The sequence below is a fragment of the Spea bombifrons genome, chromosome 4 (assembly GCF_027358695.1).
Source record: "Spea bombifrons isolate aSpeBom1 chromosome 4, aSpeBom1.2.pri, whole genome shotgun sequence".
In the NCBI taxonomy this organism is placed as follows: Eukaryota; Metazoa; Chordata; class Amphibia; order Anura; family Pelobatidae; genus Spea; species Spea bombifrons.
The window spans coordinates 34,219,401-34,241,155 of record NC_071090.1 but is presented as its reverse complement, the minus strand read 5'-3'; the positions used below and the strand labels follow the sequence as shown (position 1 = coordinate 34,241,155).

Genomic DNA, 21,755 nt, shown 5'->3' with positions numbered 1-21,755 from the left:
TTGCAGTTGTGGTTTTGTGAATCTCATAACTGGGATATAGCCACAACAGTGTGTAGAAAGGATAGAAAGGGAAGGAAAGGAGACAGTGTTACCCAATATATGTTAGGTCACATAGTATTCAGGGTGTTACAGGACAACATTTGGTCGATACAGAAACTAAAAATAAATATTTAATTATTATTTTTATTATTATTATAGACAGATCTCCAGTGGCGGAACTGGATAGTATGTTAGTAGAGGAATTTATTAAGCAAGCATTTGATTTAAATATTTGTTAATGTGCCATATGGGGGTTGGAATGTCATTTTTCCTCTATGAGAAAGAAGCAAGTCCTTATAAAATCATTGTTACACCTTATAATTATGGAAGCAATGTCTAAGGAAGCCAGGAGGTCTATTCACTAAAGAAAGAATGAATGCAAGTATACAAAGTGATTTGATTTAGTCTTACTGAAAAAAAGATGTCAGGAAAGACTTAGAAACCATATTATGTATATCTAAGGAGTAAGATGAGAGAGCAAAAACAACTTCAAATATGTAATAATGTTATTAGTACATATTATTCTGTTATAAAGTCCATATTAGTATGAATGCAGGTAATACCATTTTCTTGCTACCATTGACTACTTATGAATCAAGAGTTAATTGTTTTCTATATTGTTAAATGTATTCTTTTTAATGCATTTAAATAGTATGCTTTTAAAGCAAACAGTTTGAAATATAGTGTTTTTATTGTGCATCATAAACTACTAGACTAAGTTTTTTCCTTCTAATAACATTGATCACTGATTTGGATTTCATATTTCTCCCACAGTGTTCCTTTACTTCGATGCACCATGAAGAAAGCTATGGTTGCTGTTTTACGTAATTACCTTATTTGATTTGATATTCTTATAAATCATATTCATAATTATGTTCTCTTATAATTCTAATAAATACATTTCTTGCAAACTGAAATGCACCTCTGTTTTGTTTTTCATTTTATTGCATGTTTTATTAACTTTTTGGTGTTGTTAGGATACTGTAGAATGTTCTTTAGTTTAAATCAATTTGTCTCTGTTGGAAATTAAATACTATGCTGTGCGTTTAAGGCTATGATACTCACACCAAAGTAGAAGGGATGTCAGTTCTTTGCACCCTTATTTGCCACTCAGCCATCAGCACAGCCCTACCAAAAGTCCTCACCCAATAGGCCACCAATTCAAAAGACGTATACGACACGGTGCATAGCTGGGGATCAATACCATCATTGACCAAGCGGCTCCTAAGGAAGCACAAGTGATAAATTAAGTGGAGCTTACCCGCTTCTTTTTTAGGGACAACCCCCAAAGTAGAGATACACAGACATAGACACATCAAACTAACATCCTTAGCCAACTTATTATTAGATGTATGCACTCTCAATCTCTTTTTTAAGCAGAAAGGTCTTACCTGTAATGGAGGGCCAAGTCTTCTCTTAAGCCAGTGTCCATGGAAGGGCTACAATCATTTCTTGCTCTATTTCAAGAAAGCATGACAGTGTTAAAGACTTTATAGTAATTAAGGTGCCAATATTCTTGAGATAGTGTGGTGCCACACACCCTTGGCTATTGTGAGCTACCCTGTGGGACAAAGACTAGGATGACCACAGTGGCGATGTTTTCTTCCAAAACAAACAGAGATTAAATTACAATATGAACCATTGGGCCCATCTATCCAGTGTGTTGGGTTTCTTAACGCTGAAGCCCTTGTCTATACCGACCAGAACAGATATGGAAAGACTGAGCTTGGACATAGACAGAAAGGAATAAGGGACAGTGGAAATCCCCTGATAAAGGGAAGTGAGAAGAAGACGGTGCACTAACAGCCAGAAATGATCATGGCATGGCAGAATATGGCACAGCTACATGAAACCGGCTGGCGCTATATAAATAAATGTACTGACAAGGGGGAAGGCAAAAAGATTAAGAGAAAGAACATTTGGCCAGGGAACTAAAAGCAGAGTGGAAACTAACTGTTGAGAGAGACTTCTCAATTTAATAGAAGAACTGAACGGGACATACAGTACTGAGAGGTGGGAAGTTCATAATAATAACATTAAAATGCTAAATGAGGCGTAGAGAAACTGGTAGATCTGTTTCATATGGGAATCTTTGCCTAATTTCAAACATTACAAGAAGTGGGATAAAATGATAACAATGGCAATATTATTAATTATTATAGGTACCCATGCTGTCCTGGGCTAACACAAGCTCCATACTCACATGGTTTCATTTCTATATGTTATAATATATATATATATATATATATATTTTTTTTGTGTGTGTGTGTTTTTTTTTCTTGTCCCCAAAAGTTTTTAGGTTTATCAGGAAGTGGGGTGTCATAGCTTAACATGCAATATTCTCCAGAAATTTGGGAGAGGGTTTTATTCATTTAGCAAAAGTCTTTAGATACAAACCATACAATGGTTCAAACCATACAATGGTTCAGATTGGATACAACATGGCACTTACAGGCATTGGCTCATATGTTTCAAATGTGTACTTTGATTACATTATGTCTGCTATACTGAACAAAACAACAGGTTTCATTATCTGGCATATGTACAATGGATATTAACTCATGCTGATGCAACAGGTTCCTTGCAACAACAACAAAAACCCCTCAACAACAAAAAGTTATTGGATGGGCTAGAAGAGTAAGATACAGACCTTGGAGAAAGGGATGAAGACATTGGGGAAAAGAAAACAAAAGTGAAGAATACAAAAGATCTCTGTATTCTCTGAGCGCTAGATGAGTTACAGTGAAAGGAAATGTTCAACTTACCATTGTAGATAAGAATAATGCAGGCTCAGGATCAGGAAAGACTAAGGTACCTCAATATGTATAGGTTTGGAGAAAATACTGCAAATCCTTAAAGGCATTTAACCAATCACAGGAGGGATGTTTGTTTCAAAAGAGGAGATGTGGTTAAACAATGCCATAATCTGAAACTAGTGAGTCAGAGGCTTAGATGTAATATAAAGAAGTTTTACTCCGAGAGTGGTAGAGAAATGGAACAGCCTCCCAGCAGAAGCGGTAGAGGCTAATAAAGTGAGAGAATGTAAACATGCATGGCATAGGCATAAAAACCAACATAAGGCCCAGGACCGATTGAGGTCTGACGTTATGAAGAGGACGTTTTGGTGAGCTTTTGTGCAGGAAGAATTTGGCTAACCTGTACAATGGAGAGTTTAATAATCTTCAACTTCGCACAAGCCCCTTGACTCTTGTGTTATCTCTTGGAGAAAGCAGACAGTGTTGGCCCTGGCTAACACTGTCAAAGTAAGGTATTGGGAATGGAAACCCTTCTGAAAACTCTCGCCTTAGTGAATAAACCCCACTATTTGTACTGTAGCACCTGCCTTCTAATGGGCCTAGTATGCACACATCAAGCCAGTTAGCTACAGAGACACAACAGAAAGGGATTGAACATGACACATTCAAACAATGGAAAGGAGAACTCATGATAAGCTAAGGAAAAGACATTAGCATTATTGAAGACAATAGGGTCAGAGAAACCTTGTACCTTCAGTAAGAGCAAAGGTGGAGGCAGGAAAAATACCAAAACAAAAGAATAGGGCCAATGGCAATATAAAACCAGAGACAGGGGAAATACTGTAAAAAGATAAGCCCTAGCCTAAAACAAAACAGAGATGAGAGACAGTTGAATAAAGGACTACCATGAAATCGAACCCAGGTAGTGAAGCACCCGAGTTCCACACCTTAACCACTACACTACAGACACTAACAATGCCTTTTCCCTGAAACTATCCATTGTTGTTTTACATCAATGTAGTCTTGTAGCTAGCCTTCCTCCCAAACAAACACACTAAATAAACCAAAAAATGGCGGCTTGCAAGGGCAGAGATTGAGTGGCTTGTGTTTTGGTCTATGTCCAAGAAAAGGTAAAGCATGAAGGAATTGAACCCAGAATCTCAGGAACCAAATCCAACATCTTTAACATTGCACCACAGAGAACAGGAATAAGTGCCAACAGAAACGATCCTTTCGCCCCCCCCCACATATAGTCATTTACTTGGCCTGACTCCCAAACAAACGCACAATGAAGACATAGGGAATTGAACGCAGAACCTCTCTGGCTTGTAAGGGCAGAGACAAGATGTCATGTTTTGGTCTACATGGTTACTAAGAATCGCTTTTCTTCTCAAAAAAAAAAAAAAATGTTAACAGATGTAGGTAAATATGAACATGTAGGGAATTAAACTCAGAATCTCAAGAAACCACATCCACACCCTTAACCAGTACACCACAGAGAACATGCATAATGGCTGTGAAAAACAATCCCCCATAGAGTCGTTTACCTAGCCTGACTCCCAAACAAACACACTAAATAAACTAAAAAACAGTGGCTTGTAAGGGCAGAGACAAGATGTCTTATGTTTAGGTCTACGTGGTTACTAAGAATCGCTTTTATTCTCAAAAACAACCAAACAGATCTAGATAAAGATGGAAACACAAGGCATTGAACTCAGAACATCAAGAAACCAAGCCCAACACCTTAACCACTACACCAGAAGAGAAGAGGTGTAATCGGTTGGAAAAACAATCCCCTATATGGTCCTTTAGCTGACGTAACTCCCAAGGAAACGCACTAAATAAACTAAAGAATGGTGGCTTGTAAGGGCAAAGACAAGATGGCTTATGTTTTTGTCAACGTGGTTGCTCAGAATCGCTTTTTCTCCCTTATCAAATGCAAAAAAGCACACAAAAAAATAAAACATCCAAAAAAAAGATGAAATTTAAGCCTCAGGGAATTGAACCCAGAACCTCAAGAATCCAAAATTAACACCTAAACAGTTACGCTAAAGAGACTATCCATTACCCCCAAGAATATCCTGAAACTTTAGCCTGGATTCATGGTTAAGTTGTTGGACTTCCACCCAATTGCTAGCAAGTTCAAATCTGGCTACTGTCAGCTTTTCCCACGGGAGTTATGTTGGTTGTTAACTATGTTAACTCTCTGTTTGGTGCCCATAAAACCAAGAAAGAAAAATTAGTTGCTCATAAAAAATAATAAAGTGGCATGCAATATGGTACTATGTTGGTTTCACCACTTTTTGAGTGGTCAGGTGACACCACCAACCAATCAGGAGGCTAGGGCTCAGGGCCAGCTAATGATTGGCTGAGCCTAGTCAGCTGACACCAGCAACCAATCAGCAGCCGGCCCTGGCTCACCTCTCTCTGATTGGCCGGCCCAGGTTCACCTCTCTGTTTGGTCAGCCCTTGTTAGGTGTCACCACCCACCAATCAGGAGGCTAGGGCTCAGGGTCAGCTTCTGACTGGCTGAGCCCTGGACTCCAGCCACCAATCAGCAGCCAGAAGGCTTCACCAAGCTGGTTCACTAACCAAATTAGCATTTTCTATAGCCTCCCTTTAAAGGTGCAAGTGCTAGCACTTCCTATCATCTGCAGTGCCAACTACAAAGCAAAGGAATATATAAAAAAAAAAAAATACACACACTTAAATCATTCATTTTATTTCCATAAAAGATTAAAAATGTGAGATGTTCCTTTATGTTCCACACCAAGTCACTTCCTAGGTAGGAGTTGAGTCTCTCTATCCACTTTCCATACTTCCGTTACCTCCGTTACCTCCGTTACCTCCGTTACCTCCAAACTGGGATAGCAACAGTGGCGGAACTACCGGGGTCGCAGGGGTCGCGACTGCGACCGGGCCCTGGAGTTCTGCCAGTCAGGGGGGCCCAAGGGGTGCCGAGCGGTCGTTTTCAGCAACCGCTCGGCACCCCTTGGGCCCCCCTGACTGACAGAAATCCAGGATGCCTCCGCTCCCCGCCGCTGCTGCCGCCGTCGCCGCTGCCGCAGCCGCCACCGCCTGCCTCAGCGCTGCCCAGAGTGCAGTGTTGGGAGCGTGAGGTGTTTGTCTCGGGTGCCGGCGCTTCACGCTGAGCGCCGGCACCCGAGACAAACGCCTCACGCTCCCAACACAGCACTCTGGGCAGCGCTGAGGCAGGCGGCAGCAGCAGTGGCGACGGCGGCAGCGGCAGCGACAACGGTAAGTGACCTACAAAGTGGGTAGATCGTGAGAAGGGGGGGTAGGGAGGGAGTGGGTAGATCGTGAGAAGGGGGGGTAGGGAGGGAGTGGGTAGATCGTGAGAAGGGGGGGTAGGGAGGGAGTGGGTAGATCGTGAGAAGGGGGGGTAGGGAGGGAGTGGGTAGATCGGGAGGGGGGTAGATCGTGAGAAGGGGGTAGGGAGGGAGTGGGTAGATCGTGAGAAGGGGGGTAGGGAGGGAGTGGGTAGATCGTGAGAAGGGGGGGTAGGGAGGGAGTGGGTAGATCGTGAGAAGGGGGGTAGGGAGGGAGTGGGTAGATCGTGAGAAGGGGGGGTAGGGAGGGAGTGGGTAGATCGTGAGAAGGGGGGGTAGGGAGGGAGAGGGTAGATCGTGAGAAGGGGGTAGGGAGGGAGAGGGTAGATCGTGAGAAGGGGGATAGGGAGGGAGAGGGTAGATCGTGAGAAAGAGATAGATGGGGTGGGGGGGCCCTTAACAGATTCTCGCACCGGGGCCCTGAGGTTTCTAGTTACGCCCCTGGATAGCAAACTCCACTGAGCTGTTAATGCGACAAAATAGACAAGGAAATTCAGGCAGGACACACCGCTTGTCATATCACGTGGGGGTGTTTTGTGGCCATCAACTTGTAGCAGAAAAACACCACTTTACTACCAACAAGAACGGGTATTGCCTCTATCTTCTCTTTCTAACCAGTTCACTATCCCTGAAAATCAAATCTAGCATTTTAGCATTTGTAACATTTTTACTCATGGTACATAGACTGTGGAGGACCAAATTATAACGTGCTTTTCTGACAAGCTTAATGCGGTTCATAGATGTTTTTCTCATCCAGCTCCTCATCAATCTGTGCGTTGCCAAAGGATTTCAAGCAGGTTCTCCAGGGCACAACATTTGTTCCAAATTGACATAGCAGCTCATCCTGCATTGACCGCGAAAAAGGAAAAAGAAATAAAGTTTAGCGCGAAAGGGAAGACACATTCCAGTAAGATTTGAATACCCCAACCAGCCTGGAGGCCTGATTCCAAGGTATGAGGGGTGCATGGTTTCATTGGCTGATGCTGGCAGAGTGACAGGGTTAAGGCATTGGTCTTCCACCCTTTGTAAGGTGTTTTCAAGGTCACCAGCGGTCACCAGCAAGGGCAGCTAGCTGTGATGTATCCCTTTAAAATGGATTGAAAAGTGGAGGCGGCTTATCCATGGTGAATGGTTTGCAGGAAGCAATTAACTACAAAGAGTAAATACATATACCTTATAGGAGAGAGGGAAGGTGTGATAGAAAGATTGAAAGGAGGTGGGTTTTTTTTTTTTTTCAAAGCAGGAGAAATGTGGGAACAAGAGGTCATAATCTAAAAGAAAGGGGTCGGAGGTTTAGACGTAATAAAAGAAAGTTTATTTTAATCAGAGAATGGAAATCAATGGAAATCAATGTGACACCCGGCCAGTTTTCAAAGTTGTTAACAACAAGGGTAAGGGCCCTGACAATTTTAGGCTGGTAGTGCATTTAGCTGTAACATGGCAACTAAGATCAGACGGTTAAGGGAAGGAAGAATGGATAGAGCCTAATTGGGAATACTATGTTAAATAAGGAGGGGAGAATGGGCAAGGGGCGGCCAGTATGGGTTGTTAAAAGTAATGGTTGGTGAAAAAAGCAGCAAAGGGGAGTATCTTCCTTATAACTTCCAGGCAGGGAAGTATTAGAGGTCTGAACTATATTGGGTGAGGGAATTATTTTGGGGGGGTCGCAACACTTACGGGATTAAGCAAAGAGAAAAGCATGCAAAAGGGGAATAAAAAGGGGAGGCAAAGAAGCAGTTGTATCAAGGGAACCAGAGGTAGAGGAGAGCAGCAGAACTGTTTGATGGGAGCAAGGGACAGAAGGATGGCAAGGAGAGAGAGAGAGCTGCGCAGACGGTGTTGGTACTTAATCAATAAAAATAAACCTACATGTCCATACTGACTGGTTGAAAGGATCACTCAAAGGCTGGTTCCACACTCTGGTCACACACAATGGTGGTTTTGCAAATGTTTGCACAACTACGGACCATCTTGCCTCTGATCGCAAGTTCTGGTTAGTCTTACCTAGAATGTCAGATCTTCTCATCACTGTCGCTTGTAAAGCAGAAAAAAAACAAGTTAATGAGCCACCTTAAAAGGCCACACTACTGAGGCAAGCAATTTTACTTACTACCTAGCCCTCTTTTACCCAATAGTGCACTGGCCCAGACAATAGCCCGATGCATAGACGACCATGCAGCATGTAGGAGCATCACAGACCTTAATGGCAATCACCCTTGCTTTTAAATTAAATATGAAAAAATTGTAAAAATTACCGTATTTGCTTGATTATAAGACGACCCTGATTATAAGACGACCCCCCAAAATCTGAATATTAACTTAGGAAAAAAAGAAAAAGCCTGAATATATATAAAAGCCTGAATATAAGCCTGAATAAAGGAAAAAAGTTTTACCAGTAAATGTTAATTCATGTAAACTAATTTTTTTAATAAAAGCTATGATTGAGAAAAATATTTTTTTTGTTTTTATTTCTTGTATTTTCCAACCTGTCCCCCAGTTACGCACATCTGCCCCCAGGCTTGCCACTCCAATATGGCACTGTGGCCCATGATATGCCTTTTAACCCTCTATATGCCACTGTGCCCCATGGTATGCCTTTTGACCCCCTATGTGCCACTCTGCCTCCAGAAATGCCTTATACTCCTATATCCCATTCTGGCATTTAGGGGGTTAAAATGCATATTATGGGGCAGAGTGGCATATAGGGAGGTATAAGGCATTTCAGGAGGCAGAGTGGCATTAAGGGAGTTAAAAGGCATTGTATAGAGCACTCTGCCTCCAGAAATGCCTTATACCCCTATATGCCACTCTGCCATTTAGGGGGTTAAAAGGCATATTATGGGGCAGAGTGGCATATAGGGAGGTATAAGGCATTTCAGGAGGCAGAGTGCTCTATTAAATGCCCCCTTAACGCCACTCCAGAAATGCCCTATGCCCCCATTTAACACACACACACACACACCCTATACCCCCATTTAACTAACTAACACACACACACACACACACACACTCTCTCTCTCTCCCCCCCTCTCTCACCCCCCTTCCCCCGCTCTCCCCCCTCTCTCACCCCCCTTCCCCCGCTCTCCCCCCTCTCTTACCGGTGCTTCCAGCCGGGGCAGCGGGTTGACGTCGCCTTCTGCTGCAGCCGGAAGGAGGTGTGGCTAGCAGCGGGGGTTTGTATGCGTCCGTCGCGTATACTTTCCCCGGCTGTCAGAGATCTCTGATCAAAATATTTTTCTCAATAATAGCTTTTATTAAAAAAATTGTTTACATGAATTAACATTTACTGGTAAAACTTTTTTCCTATAGGGTCGTCTTATATTCAGGCTTTTTCTTTTTTTTCCTAAATTAATATTCAGATTTGGGGGGTCGTCTTATAATCAGGGTCGTCTTATAATTGAGAAAATACGGTAATAATAAATTTTATTAATTTAGTCATTTTTTTATTTAATTTTTTTTCATTGCTTCTGTGATCTGTCTGTCATCAACTGTGTAGTGCTGTTGAGTTGACAGTGCACCCAGTGCCTCACTGGCACTGGGGTGCCCTTGCCCTGGACTGGCACTGCCTACTGCCTGTCCTGTCTTCACTTAGGTAAATTAAATAACAGAATTTATAAATAGTAATTTAATAGAATATATAATAATTTAATACATTATAATATTATATATATTTGTCAGATATATATATATATATATAAATATACACGATAGTATACTAGTGTAGAGTGTACTGTAGACATTCAAGACATCTACTAGTGTCTAATCTAAAATCATTATAGTAATATTATATAATTCATTTTAGCTATCTTAATAATTAATTAGCTATAAATAAAATTAATAATTACTACTAGCTTATAATTCAGCTAATCTTATTAGTACTGGTGCTGCAGCTCTTTAGTTTGTGCTTTGTTTTAGCAACAGCAAGAGACCAAGTCAATTTTTCTTAATTAATAATATTTAAGTTTATTTCATTTGTTTTGCTCACCTCAGTCCATCAGTGAAGTGAGCTTGTTGGGCTAGTGAGTGCAGCCGCATAAGTGCGGTGTGTTTTTGTTCAGCAAGCAGTGACGTTAACTGTTTTGCAAAGATTTTCTCATTTATTTTACATTTTATTTCAATTTTATTAAAAGTACCCTTAGTGTTTTGCTCACCTCAGTCCATCAGTGAAGTGAACTTGTTGGGCTAGTGAGTGCAGCCGCATAAGTGCTGTGTGTTTCAGCAAGCAGTGAAACTAACTGTTTTGCTGTGACATTTTATTTTATTTCTAATTTCTTTTCAAGAAAAATTGACTGTGTGACGACAACAACTGTACTAAGCAAAGCTACAAGCTACTAGCTGTAGTACTAAAATAATTCTAATATTTAATCTTCTTAATCTATAATATATTATATAATATAAATTCTAATTCATAATCTATAATATAGTAACATAGTAACATAGTTCATAAGGTTGAAAAAAGACCAAAGTCCATCAAGTTCAACCTCTATACATATTGTGTCCCTACCGTGTTGATCCAGAGGAAGGCAAAAAACCCTTATGAAGCAGATGCCAATTGCCCCATACCAGGGGGAAAATTCCTTCCCGACTCCAAATATGGCAATCAGAATAAATCCCTGGATCAACGTTCTGTCCCTATTAATCTACTATCCATAACTTGTGATATTATTGCTTTCAAGAAACACGTCCAGGCTCCTTTTAAACTCTTTTATTGAGTTTACCATTACCACTTCCTCTGGCAGAGAGTTCCATAGTCTCACCGCTCTTACTGTAAAGAACCCCCGTCTGTGCTGGTGTAGAAACCTTCTTTCCTCCAGCCGTAGAGGATGTCCCCTTGTTATAGATACAGCCCTGGGTATAAATAGGTCCTGGGAGTGATCTCTGTACTGCCCCCTTATATATTTATACATAGTTATTAAGTCCCCCCTAAGCCGTCTTTTCTCCAAACTAAATAACCCTAATTCTGATAATCTTTCTGGGTACTGCAGTCCTTCCATTCCCCTTATTACTCTGGTTGCCCGTCTTTGAACCCTCTCCAGTTCCACTATATCTTTCTTGTACACTGGTGCCCAGTACTGTACACAGTATTCCATGTGTGGTCTGACTAGTGACTTGTACAATGGTAGAATTATTTCCTTGTCATGGGCATCCATGCCCCTTTTGATGCACCCCATGATTTTATTTGCCTTAGCAGCAGCTGCCCGACACTGGTCGCTACAGTTAAATTTACTGTTAACCAAGACTCCTAAGTCCTTTTCCATGTCAGTCGTCCCCAGTGTTTTCCCATTTAATACATATTCCCAGCCTGGATTTTTCTTCCCCATGTGCATAACCTTACATTTATCCGTGTTGAACCTCATCTGCCACATCCCAGCCCAAGCCTCCAACCTATGCAGATCCATTTGTAATCGTGCACTGTCCTCTATTGTGTTAACCACGCTACAGAGCTTAGTATCGTCTGCAAAGATTGATACTTTACTATACAATCCCTCTACAAGGTCATTAATAAATATATTAAAAAGAATAGGACCCAAAACTGACCCCTGTGGTACCCCACTAGTAACAGTCACCCACTCAGAGTATGTACCATTAATAACCACCCTCTGTTTCCTATCACTGACCCAGTTACTTACCCACATACACACATTCTCCCCCAGCCCAAGCATTCTCATTTTATGTACCAGCCTTTTATGTGGTACCGTATCAAATGCTTTGGAAAAATCAAGATATACGACATCCAGCGATTCACCCCGATCCAGTCTTGAGCTCACCTCCTCATAAAAGCTGATCAGGTTAGTTTGACAGGACCGATCCCTTGTAAACCCATGCTGATATGGAGTCATACATTTATTTTCATTGAGATACTCCAAAATAGCATCTCTTAGGAAATCCTCAAACAGTTTACATACAACAGAAGTTAAACTAACAGGCCTATAATTCCCCGGGTCACTTTTGGTCCCCTTTTTGAATATTGGCACAACATTTGCAATGCGCCAGTCCTGGGGAACAGACCCGGTCACTATAGAGTCCTTGAATATTAGAAATAGGGGTCTGTCTATTACATTACTTAACTCCCTTAGAACGCGGGGGTGAATGCCATCTGGACCTGGTGATTTGTCTATTTTGATTTTTTTTAGGCGGCACTGCACTTCTTCCTGGGTTAGACAGGCGACATGTACTGGGGCATTTATCTCATCCTGCTGTATATTACCTGGCATTTCATTTTCCTCTGTGAATACAGCAGAGAAGAATATATTTAATAGATTCGCTTTTTCCTGATCCCCATCTATAACGTCTCCCTCATTACTTTTTAAGGGGCCAACGCTTTCATTTTTAACCTTTTTACTATTTATATAGTTAAAGAACATTTTGGGGTTTGTTTTACTCTCTTTGGCAATGAGTCTTTCTGTCGTCACTTTTGCTGCTTTTATCTGATTTTTACATATTTTATTTTTTTCCCGATAGCTTCTTAGTGCTTCCTCACTGCCTTCCTGTTTTAGTAGCTTAAATGCCTTTTTTGCCATTTATTGCCACCTTTACATTTTTATTTATCCACATTGGTTTTTTCTTGCTCCTGACACTTTTATTCCCATACGGTATGTACTTTTCACAGTGAGAATTTAAGATATTTTGAAAAATCTCCCATTTAGTATCTGTGCTTTTGTTTTTAAGGACATTTTCCCAATTTACAGTGTTAAGGGCTTCTCTTAGTTGATCAAACTTTGCCTTCCTAAAGTTCATAGTTCTTGTGGCTCCTCTAAGAGTTCCCTTATTGAACGACAAGTTATAATGTATTATATTGTGATCACTATTTCCTAGGTGCCCTCTGACCTGCACATTAGTTACTCTGTCAGGTCTGTTGGTTAATATTAAGTCCAGTAGAGCGCCCCCTCTGGTTGGGTCCTGTACCATTTGGGACAGATAATTATCTTTACTTATAGTCAGAAAGCGGTTTCCTTTATGAGATTCACAGGTCTCGGTTTCCCAGTTTATGTCGGGATAGTTAAAGTCCCCCATAATAACCACCTCATTGTGATTTGCTGCCTTGTTTATTTGCTTTAATAATTGATCTTCTGCTGCTTCAATTATATTTGGTGGCTTATAGCAAACCCCGATCAGTATTTTATTATTTTTCTTTCCATATATTTCTACCCATAATGACTCCACATCATCATTTCCCTCACATATATTCTCCCGCAGTGTGGCCTTTAGGCTGGACTTTACGTAAAGGCAAACTCCTCCCCCTTTTCGTTTTTTTCGATCCTTCCTGAATAGACTATAACCCTGTATGTTAACCGCCCAGTCATAGCTATCATCCAACCATGTCTCTGTTATACCCACTATGTCATAATTTTCTGCAGACATTATTAACTCCAGTTCGCCAGTTTTATTGGTTAGACTTCTGGCATTAGTAAGCATACAATTTAGAGGTGTATGGTTTTTTCTCCTATCAAGCCTATCCCTATTAACTATTCTAACCCCTCCCCCCGCTCCACCCCCAGGTACATTTATATGCCCCAGCTCTCTATACTATCTTTCCCTTCTATATTGTAGTTTCCCTCCCCCCCTTTCCCTAGTTTAAACACTCCTCCACCCTTCTGGCCATCTTCTCCCCGAGTACAGCTGCACCCTCCCCATTGAGGTGCAGCCCGTCCCTACCGTAGAGCCTGTATCCGACAGAGAAGTCGGCCCAGTTCTCCATGAACCCAAACCCCTCCTTCCTACACCAGCTTCTGAGCCACTTGTTTAGCTCCCTAATCTCCCGCTGCCTCTCTGGTGTGGCACGTGGTACAGGTAATATTTCAGAAAATACTACCTTGGAGGTCCTTGCCTTGAGCTTGCTACCTAAGTCCCTGAAATCATTTTTAAGGACACTCCGCCTACCTCTTACTTTGTCATTGGTGCCAATGTGCACCATGACAGTTGGGTCTTCTCCAGCCCCTCCCAGTAATCTGTCAACCCGATCCGCGATGTGCCGAACTCGAGCGCCAGGCAGACAACACACTGTTCGGCGATCCCGGTCTTTGTGACAGATTGCCCTGTCTGTCCCCCTAATAATAGAGTCCCCTACTACCAGCACCTGTCTGGCCTGCCCTGTGCTCGTCCTTCCCTCCTTACTGGAGCAGACACCGCTCTGGAGGTCAGAGGCAGTGACTTGCTGCAGTATTGCTAACTCTGAACTAACATCCCCCTCATCTGCCAACCGGGCAAACTTGTTGGGGTGTGCTAGATCAGGACTAGCCTCCCTGGCGCTTTTCCCCCTACCCCGCCTTCTAACTGTAACCCAGCTAGCTGCCTGACTGTCCTGTACCTCCATCCCGCTATCCTCCCCCACCTCTACCCGCGAGAGAGCTTGCTCAGTGAGCAGCAGACTCCTCTCCAAGTTGTCAATAGATCTCAGTGTTGCCAGTTGCTCCTCTAGACTCAGGATTTGTGCTTCCAAATGAGCAACCTGCACACATCTCGCACAGCAATATGCACCCTCGAAGCGCTGATCAAGGATTGCATACATTGAGCAAGATGTACACCTGACCGCATTGTCAAACATGGAGGACATCTTGGCAATGGGGATAGCTCAAATAACTGGCAAAAACAGACAGTAAGGTGCAAAATATATATAAATATATATGGAATAACAAGGATGTATACTTTCCCCTCCTTTTTGCTTTTTAACTCCTTCTTTGCTTGTAACTCCTCACTTAGAGATGTCACTTAGGAGATTCGCCCCAGCTCAGGATTCGCTTGTGTGTCCAAGCTAAATGCAACTGCAAAAAGCCAAGCAGAACTCACAGAGAAGGTTACTTAATTAGCAACACACCTGAAATAGCCCTTAACCCCTTTTTTTTGTTTTTCTTTTTTCAACAAAACTTTACACTGAACACTCCACAAACAAACACAGTGCTCCCCTTGCAATAGTAATGAATATACTCTCCTTCTTTGCTTGTAACTCCTCACTTAGAGATGTCACTTAGGAGATTCGCCCCAGCTCAGGATTCGCTTGTGTGTCCAAGCTAAATGCAACTGCAAAAAGCCAAGCAGAACTCACGTATATATACGTAATTCTTTCTAATTCATAAACTATAGTCTATCTATAATCCCTAATATAAGTAATTCTAATCTATTAATAATATAATATTATATATAACTTAACCTCACTTTAGCTTAGTTGGCTTGAGAGCGTCTGTCTAGAGTTAGACTAGAATACTAATATAGCTTTAGGTTTAGCATAGTAGTAGGATAGGCTCTTAGGCCCGTGTAAAGTCTTTAATTTTTTTATCCCCCCCTTTTTTTTTTAAAGTTTTTTTAAACACTACACTACACACACAATGCAAAATATGAAATGGATCCTCCTTTTGGGACTAAGGAGGGACAAGCTCCATCTACCACCACCACCAGCAGCACCACCACCACCAGTTCTAAGATGCAGCCTTTGCGTCAGTCTAGTCGGCCAAGTAGGCCAAGCTCTCGCTTATCATTTGGGGAAGCATTGCTTGAAGGATCATCAAGTAAAGGAAAGGCACCAAAAGCAGGCAGTAGTAGTGCGGCTAGGCCCAGAAGCTCTATGGTTTTTTACGGAAAGCCTAAAGCACCAGAAGCACGTTCAAAGTTAAAGGGTAGCACAACTAGTACTTCTACTAGCCCAGTGAGTAAAAAGAAGTGCCTTTTGCCCCAAGCAGCATCTTCCCCATCCACGAGCAGCATGCAAGGTACCAAGCAGAGCCACATTAGCAGCAAGACTCAGAGGGGTCCCAAACCAAAGCGATCACATTCCTTTGTAGGGAAAACCACCACCACCTCCACCTCTACCGCCTCTACCACCACTAGTGCTGCGCCTACTGTTCCCACCGGTACCGCCACGCCATGTCCTCCTAGTACTTATAGCAAGCCACCAAGTCCTTGCAAATTTTTTGTAAAGACAGTTAGAGAGAGGGCTACACATAGTGGAACTCCACCTAGTGAAGTAGCAGAGGAGCCTGAGACTGAGAGGCCATGTGCAGAGTCTGTTCTTCCTGCTCGCACTACTACTAGTCACGAGTCTCACGACGATATCAGTCTTAGCTCCAGCCTAGCAGGAATTCCATTCGATCTAGCTAATGAAGAACTAGACTATCAGCCAGAGGAAGTAGTGGAGATGAGTGGTCAGGAATCAGATTCCTCAGGGAGCAGTGTCCAAATGACTAGTGCACAATTTTCCCCTGAGCCTCCACCTTCTCCGCTAAGATCATCACCATCACCACCACCAGCAGCAGCAGCAAAACCTAGCAAATCTAAAGCTAAAGCAATTAGCAGTCCCACTATGGCCAGTACTGTTACCACCAGTCCCACCACCACTAGTTCTGCCTCTGTTCATCCACCCCGAGCAGTAGGAGCAGCACCCAAGGCACACTCCAAGGCTCTGCGCGCCCCAATTTGGTAGCACTTTCAAAATGTTGAAGAAGGGCGCTATGGAAAGTGCAAACATTGTGGGAAGCTAATAAGCAGAGGGAAAGTGTCTGGCCATTTTACCAGTGCTAGCATGAAGCATCACCTCAGCACTCAACACAACGCTGTGCTATTAGGGAAAGATGCAGAAGTAAAACTTAGTGCAGGCAGCATAGCTGGTGGCCGTGGAAAAACCCCAACAGCTTCTTCTTCTGAGCCAATAGCAGCAGCAGCTAGTGCTGGCAGCCAGAGACCAAGGCAGGTTGGATCACTGCATGTCCAGCCCACCCTGGAACAATTTGTGGCATTCCAATCCAAAAGGTCAATGCCCAAACAGCAGGCCAATAAAGTAACGCGACTGGTCAGTTTATTGCTGTTGGAGGGGCATCCTTCTCTATGATCGAAGGGGAGCCTTTCAAACAATTGATGGCGGCTGTGGCTCCACAATATACAGTTCCGTCACGTTCCACTTTCAGCAGGAACATTGTCCCCTCATTGTATCGGTCCTGTGTTGCAGCAGTGAAAGAGGAGCTTTCCAAGGCTGCTGGTCAGTGTGTTCATTTCACTACAGATTCGTGGAGTGTACCTAGCGGCCAGCATGCCTTTCTTTCTTAGACAGCACACTGGTGGCAGCCCGGTGTGTCTAAGGAAGCTGCTGCAGCAGGCTACCGATCTTTCCTTCTCCATGCAGAAGTGATGGATGAAAAGCACACTTCCCAAAATATTCTGCATGCAATGAGGAAAATGTTTAGCCTTTGGGTGGGAGCAGAGGCGGGCACCAATGTTGAAGTTGGTTTTGTGGTAACTGACGGAGGTGCCAATATGGTGAAAGCGCTGCGAGATGGTCATATTGTTGGTGTGCGCTGTGCAGCCCACATCATCCATCTTGTAGTGAAGGCAGCAATGTCAGAAGGAACTAATGTGGTAGCAGTAGTTCTGTCCCGCTGCAGAAAGATCGCTGGGCACTTTCACCATAGTGTTAAGGCTAGCCAACTTTTGAGGGAAGAGCAAGAGAGGTCAGGTCTTCCTGTACACTGCCTACGTCAGGATGTCAGTACACAGTGGAACTCCACATTAGACATGCTGGAGAGGATTTTGGAGCAGCAGAGGGCAATCCATAATCTTGCCTCAGAGCACAATATTGGGATTACATCTCCATTGAATAGGGAGGATTGGACAGTGATCGCCCAGCTAGTGGCAGTCCTTAAACCATTCAGGGATGCCACAGAAAATTTAAGCTCAAACACTGCCAGTCTGGCCCAGGTAATCCCAGTGTTCTCCCATCTAGGCAGCAAGATGGATGTGTTCCTTGAAAATTGTGAGGCTGTTCAAGGTGGCACTCTACATCCTGACGTAGCAGCCATAGTCAGGAAGCTGAAGGATCTGCAAAAAGTACACCTACGCAAACTCATGGAAGATAGTCCCGAAATGATGCTAGCGTGCCTTTGTGATCCAAGAATTAAGGGAAAGCTAGCTTTGAAATTTAATGTTCTCAGTAGCTACCGGGAGCAATTGGTCAACAAGGTGCGTGACTGGCAGCGTAAAATGAGAATGCTGTCCGAGGAGGGAGAGGTGCAGGAGGAGGAAGAGATGATGTGGTCTGCTACTCCTAGCAGCAACATCAGCAGCAGTGCCACAAGCAGCACAACACAGCTGAGTGGAGCAGCTGCGTTTTGGGAAGAGGCACTTGGGAGTATAGTTGGACCATCTGACAGAGCTAGCAGCAGAAAGGAGAGTAGTGCTGCTGAAATGGTCAAACTTTACCTCTGTGAAGTTCCTTCTGCGCCTAATGTTGATCCTCATAGCTACTGGGATGAAAAGAAGAGTGTGTGGCCTGCACTCTCATGGGTTGCGCAGCAGCTTCTATCATGTCTGCCAACCACTGTTCAAAGTGAGAGAGCGTTTTCTATGACTGGAAACATACTGAGTCCACAGCGCTCACGCATGGCACCTCATCTCATGGAGCAGATTGCCTTTCTTAAATTCAATCTGCCCAAGTTGGGTTACCCAGCTCTTAGCTTGGAAAGTAAATTTTTTTTCTCTCTAATGTTTAAGGTAGTTTCTCCCCTTGGTTGCACGTGTTTGTGGTGTGGCAACGTCTGCTACCCCCGCCGGTGTAGCCAATTTACTCTAGGGCCTAGTGTCTGAGTTCTGTAAGTCCGCTCCCAACCGCCAAGGACTGACAGTGTTCGGATGCTTTGCCCTGGGGTGAAACAGGTGAGCGGGTCGTCAATTGCCCACTCATTCACCTTTTTCCGTTTCCAACGCTGCTGCTGGTGGTGGTGCCAGTATCTTTTGCCAGTTCGCTTCCTGGCTGAAATCATGCCTCAAATGTCCCTAATGGAAAGGGTAGTTTCTCCCCCTGGTTGCACTTGCTGCGGTGTGGCAATGCCTGCTACCTCCGCAGGTGTAGCCAGTTTACGCTAGGGCCTAGTGTCTGAGTTCTGTAAGTCTGCTCCCAAACGCCAAGGACTGACAGTGTTCTGATGCTTTGCCCTGGGGTGAAACAGGTGAGCGGGTCGTCAATTGCCCACTCATTCACCTTTTTCCGTTTCCAACGCTGCTGCTGGTGGTGGTGCCAGTATCTTTTGCCAGTTCGCTTCCTGGCTGAAATCATGCCTCAAATGTCCCTAATGGAAAGGGTAGTTTCTCCCCCTGGTTGCACTTGCTGCGGTGTGGCAATGCCTGCTACCTCCGCCGGTGTAGCCAGCTTACGCTAGGGCCTAGTGTCTGAGTTCTGTAAGTCCACTCCCAAACGCCAAGGGCTGACAGTGTTTAGATGCTTTGCTCTGGGGTGAAACAGGTGAGCGGGTCGCCAATCGCCCACTTATTCGCCTTTCCCAATTCTGGGGCTGCTGCTGCTGCTGGTGGTGGTGCCAGCGTCTCTTCAATGCCAGTTCGCTTCCTGGCTAGTGTCATGCCTCAAATGTCCCTAATGGTAAGGGTAGTTTCTCCCCCCTGACTGCCTCTGTCTGCGGTGTGGCAACGCCAGCTACCTCCGCCGGAGTGGCCAGCTTACGCTAGGGCCTAGTGTCTGAGCTCTGGAAGTCTGCTGCCAAACGTCTAAGACTGACAGTGTTTGGGTGCTTTGCCCTGGGGTGGAACAGGTGAGCGGGTCGTCAATTGCCCACTCATTCGCCTTTCCCAATGCTGCTGCTGCTGCTGGTGGTGCCAGTGTCTCTTCAATGCCAGTTCCCTTCCTGGCTAGTGTCATGCCTTAAATGTCCCTAATGTTAAGGGCAGTTTTTCCCCCCTGGCTGCGTCTGTTTGCAGTGTGGCAACGCCTGCTACCTCCGCCGGTGTAGCCAGCTTACGCTAGGGCCTTGTGTCTGAGCTCTGGAAGTCCGCTGCCAAACGTCTAGGACTGACAGTTGTTTGGATGCTTTGCCCTGGGTGAAACAGGTGAGTGGGTCGCCAATTGCCCACTCATTCACCTTTCCCATTTTTCAATGCTGCTGGTAAATAGTAGAAATATATTCAGACATAAAATGAAAAATGCCCTGTGTGACGGATCGTCCTGTGCCCCAGACTAGACACATCCGCCCGTCATCTCCTTCCCTCTCCCAGTAAGCATACACGCTGTGGCTGTCCGAAGAAAGCAGTCACAGACCAGCTCTTCCCTCAATCATGAGACAGGACTTCATGCTTTGAGGTTAAAACAGAACTCTCTTTATTGCAAACACACAGAACTTATATACAATCTCCATTCACTGTGCACCGAACCCAACCCCCAATCCTATCAGCCACATCCCCTCACAAATCCCATCAGCCACATCCCCTCACAAATCCCATCGGTATACAGGGGATGTATCAAGTGAGGGGATTAAGGGATACAATAGGTTCCCCCACCTGTGTTATCCCCCCTGTAGTGCGGGTGCCGTCTGGGCAGACAGGGCTGTGCTGGCTGATTAAGAGCCCCAGCCAGATTATAGGATCGTCTCTTTGAAGGCTGGAGCTGCAGCCACATTCAAACAGGGTACACATAAATATAAAAAGACAGGGTTCTTCACATTACTCCCCTCTTGTGCAAACGTCCGGCAGACACAGCCAGATCCCTAACGGATCGTCTTGGGGATGACCGGGCCTCTACTGTCTCTAGTCCTGCGGGGTAGGGAGAGCGGGCATGTGGCCTCTGGGGCACCCTGGCAGCCCCATGTCAGTCACCCAGGCTCCTAGGCCTGGCCCGTAGTCAAAGGGTAAGAGGCCAGCCCAGAAGCCTCTCCAGTGGGCAGCCCTCTTTAGTCTCCTCTGCAAGCATGGGAGACCGTTCTCCAGGGCTTCCTTTCCCCTCTGGGCCCTCAGCCCAGACTCAGCTCCCTCCCAACCTGATGGAACCCTCCCATGGTTACCCTGACTACAGGCTTGTCCTGAGTCAGCTCCACATTCCCTCACCCAAACAACAAGAGCCCACTCCAAAGCAGCAGCAGTTTCACTTACCCCTACCTGGCTCTCCGAGCTGGGGCTCGTTTTGCCCACTTGACCATGCGGCTGGGGAGGAGTGCCGGTTGCCCTTCCTCCCATAATTGGTGACGGCCGCTGGGGAGGGTCGCCGCCTGCGCCCCCTCCCGGATGCTCGTGCTGGGGAGAGCCAGATAATGGGGGTGTAAGCAGTGCAGGGCAGAGGTCAGCGACTCTCTGCCCGGTTGCCAGTGCTTCTGCTGGTGCAGGGAACGGTGCTGGGCAGAGAACAGCGTCACTCTGCCCTGTGGCCAGCTCTTCCGCTGGTGGTTGCCTGTTAGCAGGTGGGGACCCTTCGCTGTGGGGCGGGCAGAGGCCAGCAGCACTCTGCCCTGTTGCCGGCGTTTCAGCAAGAGCGAGGATTGCTGGTGCAAGACAGAGGTCAGCGACGCTCTGCCTGGTTGCCAGTGCTTCTGCTGGTGCAGTGAACGGTGCTGGGCAGAGAACAGCGTCACTCTGCCCTGTGGCCAGCTCTTCCGCTGGTGGTTCCCTCCTAGCAGGTGGGGACCCTTCGCTGTGGGGCGGGCAGAGGCCAGAAGCACTCTGCCCTGTTGCCGGCATTTCAGCCAGAGCGAGGATTGCTGGTGCAGGACAGAGGTCAGCGACTCTCTCTCCGGGTGCCAGCACTTCTGGCAATTCTTTCCAATTTGAAAAATGCACACGTCCCAAATGTGGCCTTTTAGCCACAACAAACCCATGCATGGGGGTATCTAGGGAGACCACACGTCCCTGA

General features: G+C 44.9%; 1 long non-coding RNA gene across 1 annotated transcript; it reads right to left on the bottom strand.

The window, feature by feature from the left end:
- Positions 1 to 10,381: 10,381 nt before the first annotated feature.
- Positions 10,382 to 18,578, bottom strand: LOC128491075 (uncharacterized). The gene is made up of 2 exons (XR_008354004.1): positions 18,498 to 18,578; positions 10,382 to 10,476 (listed from the first exon to the last, which is right to left on the bottom strand). It is a non-coding gene; the product is annotated as an uncharacterized LOC128491075 (long non-coding RNA).
- Positions 18,579 to 21,755: the final 3,177 nt, after the last annotated feature.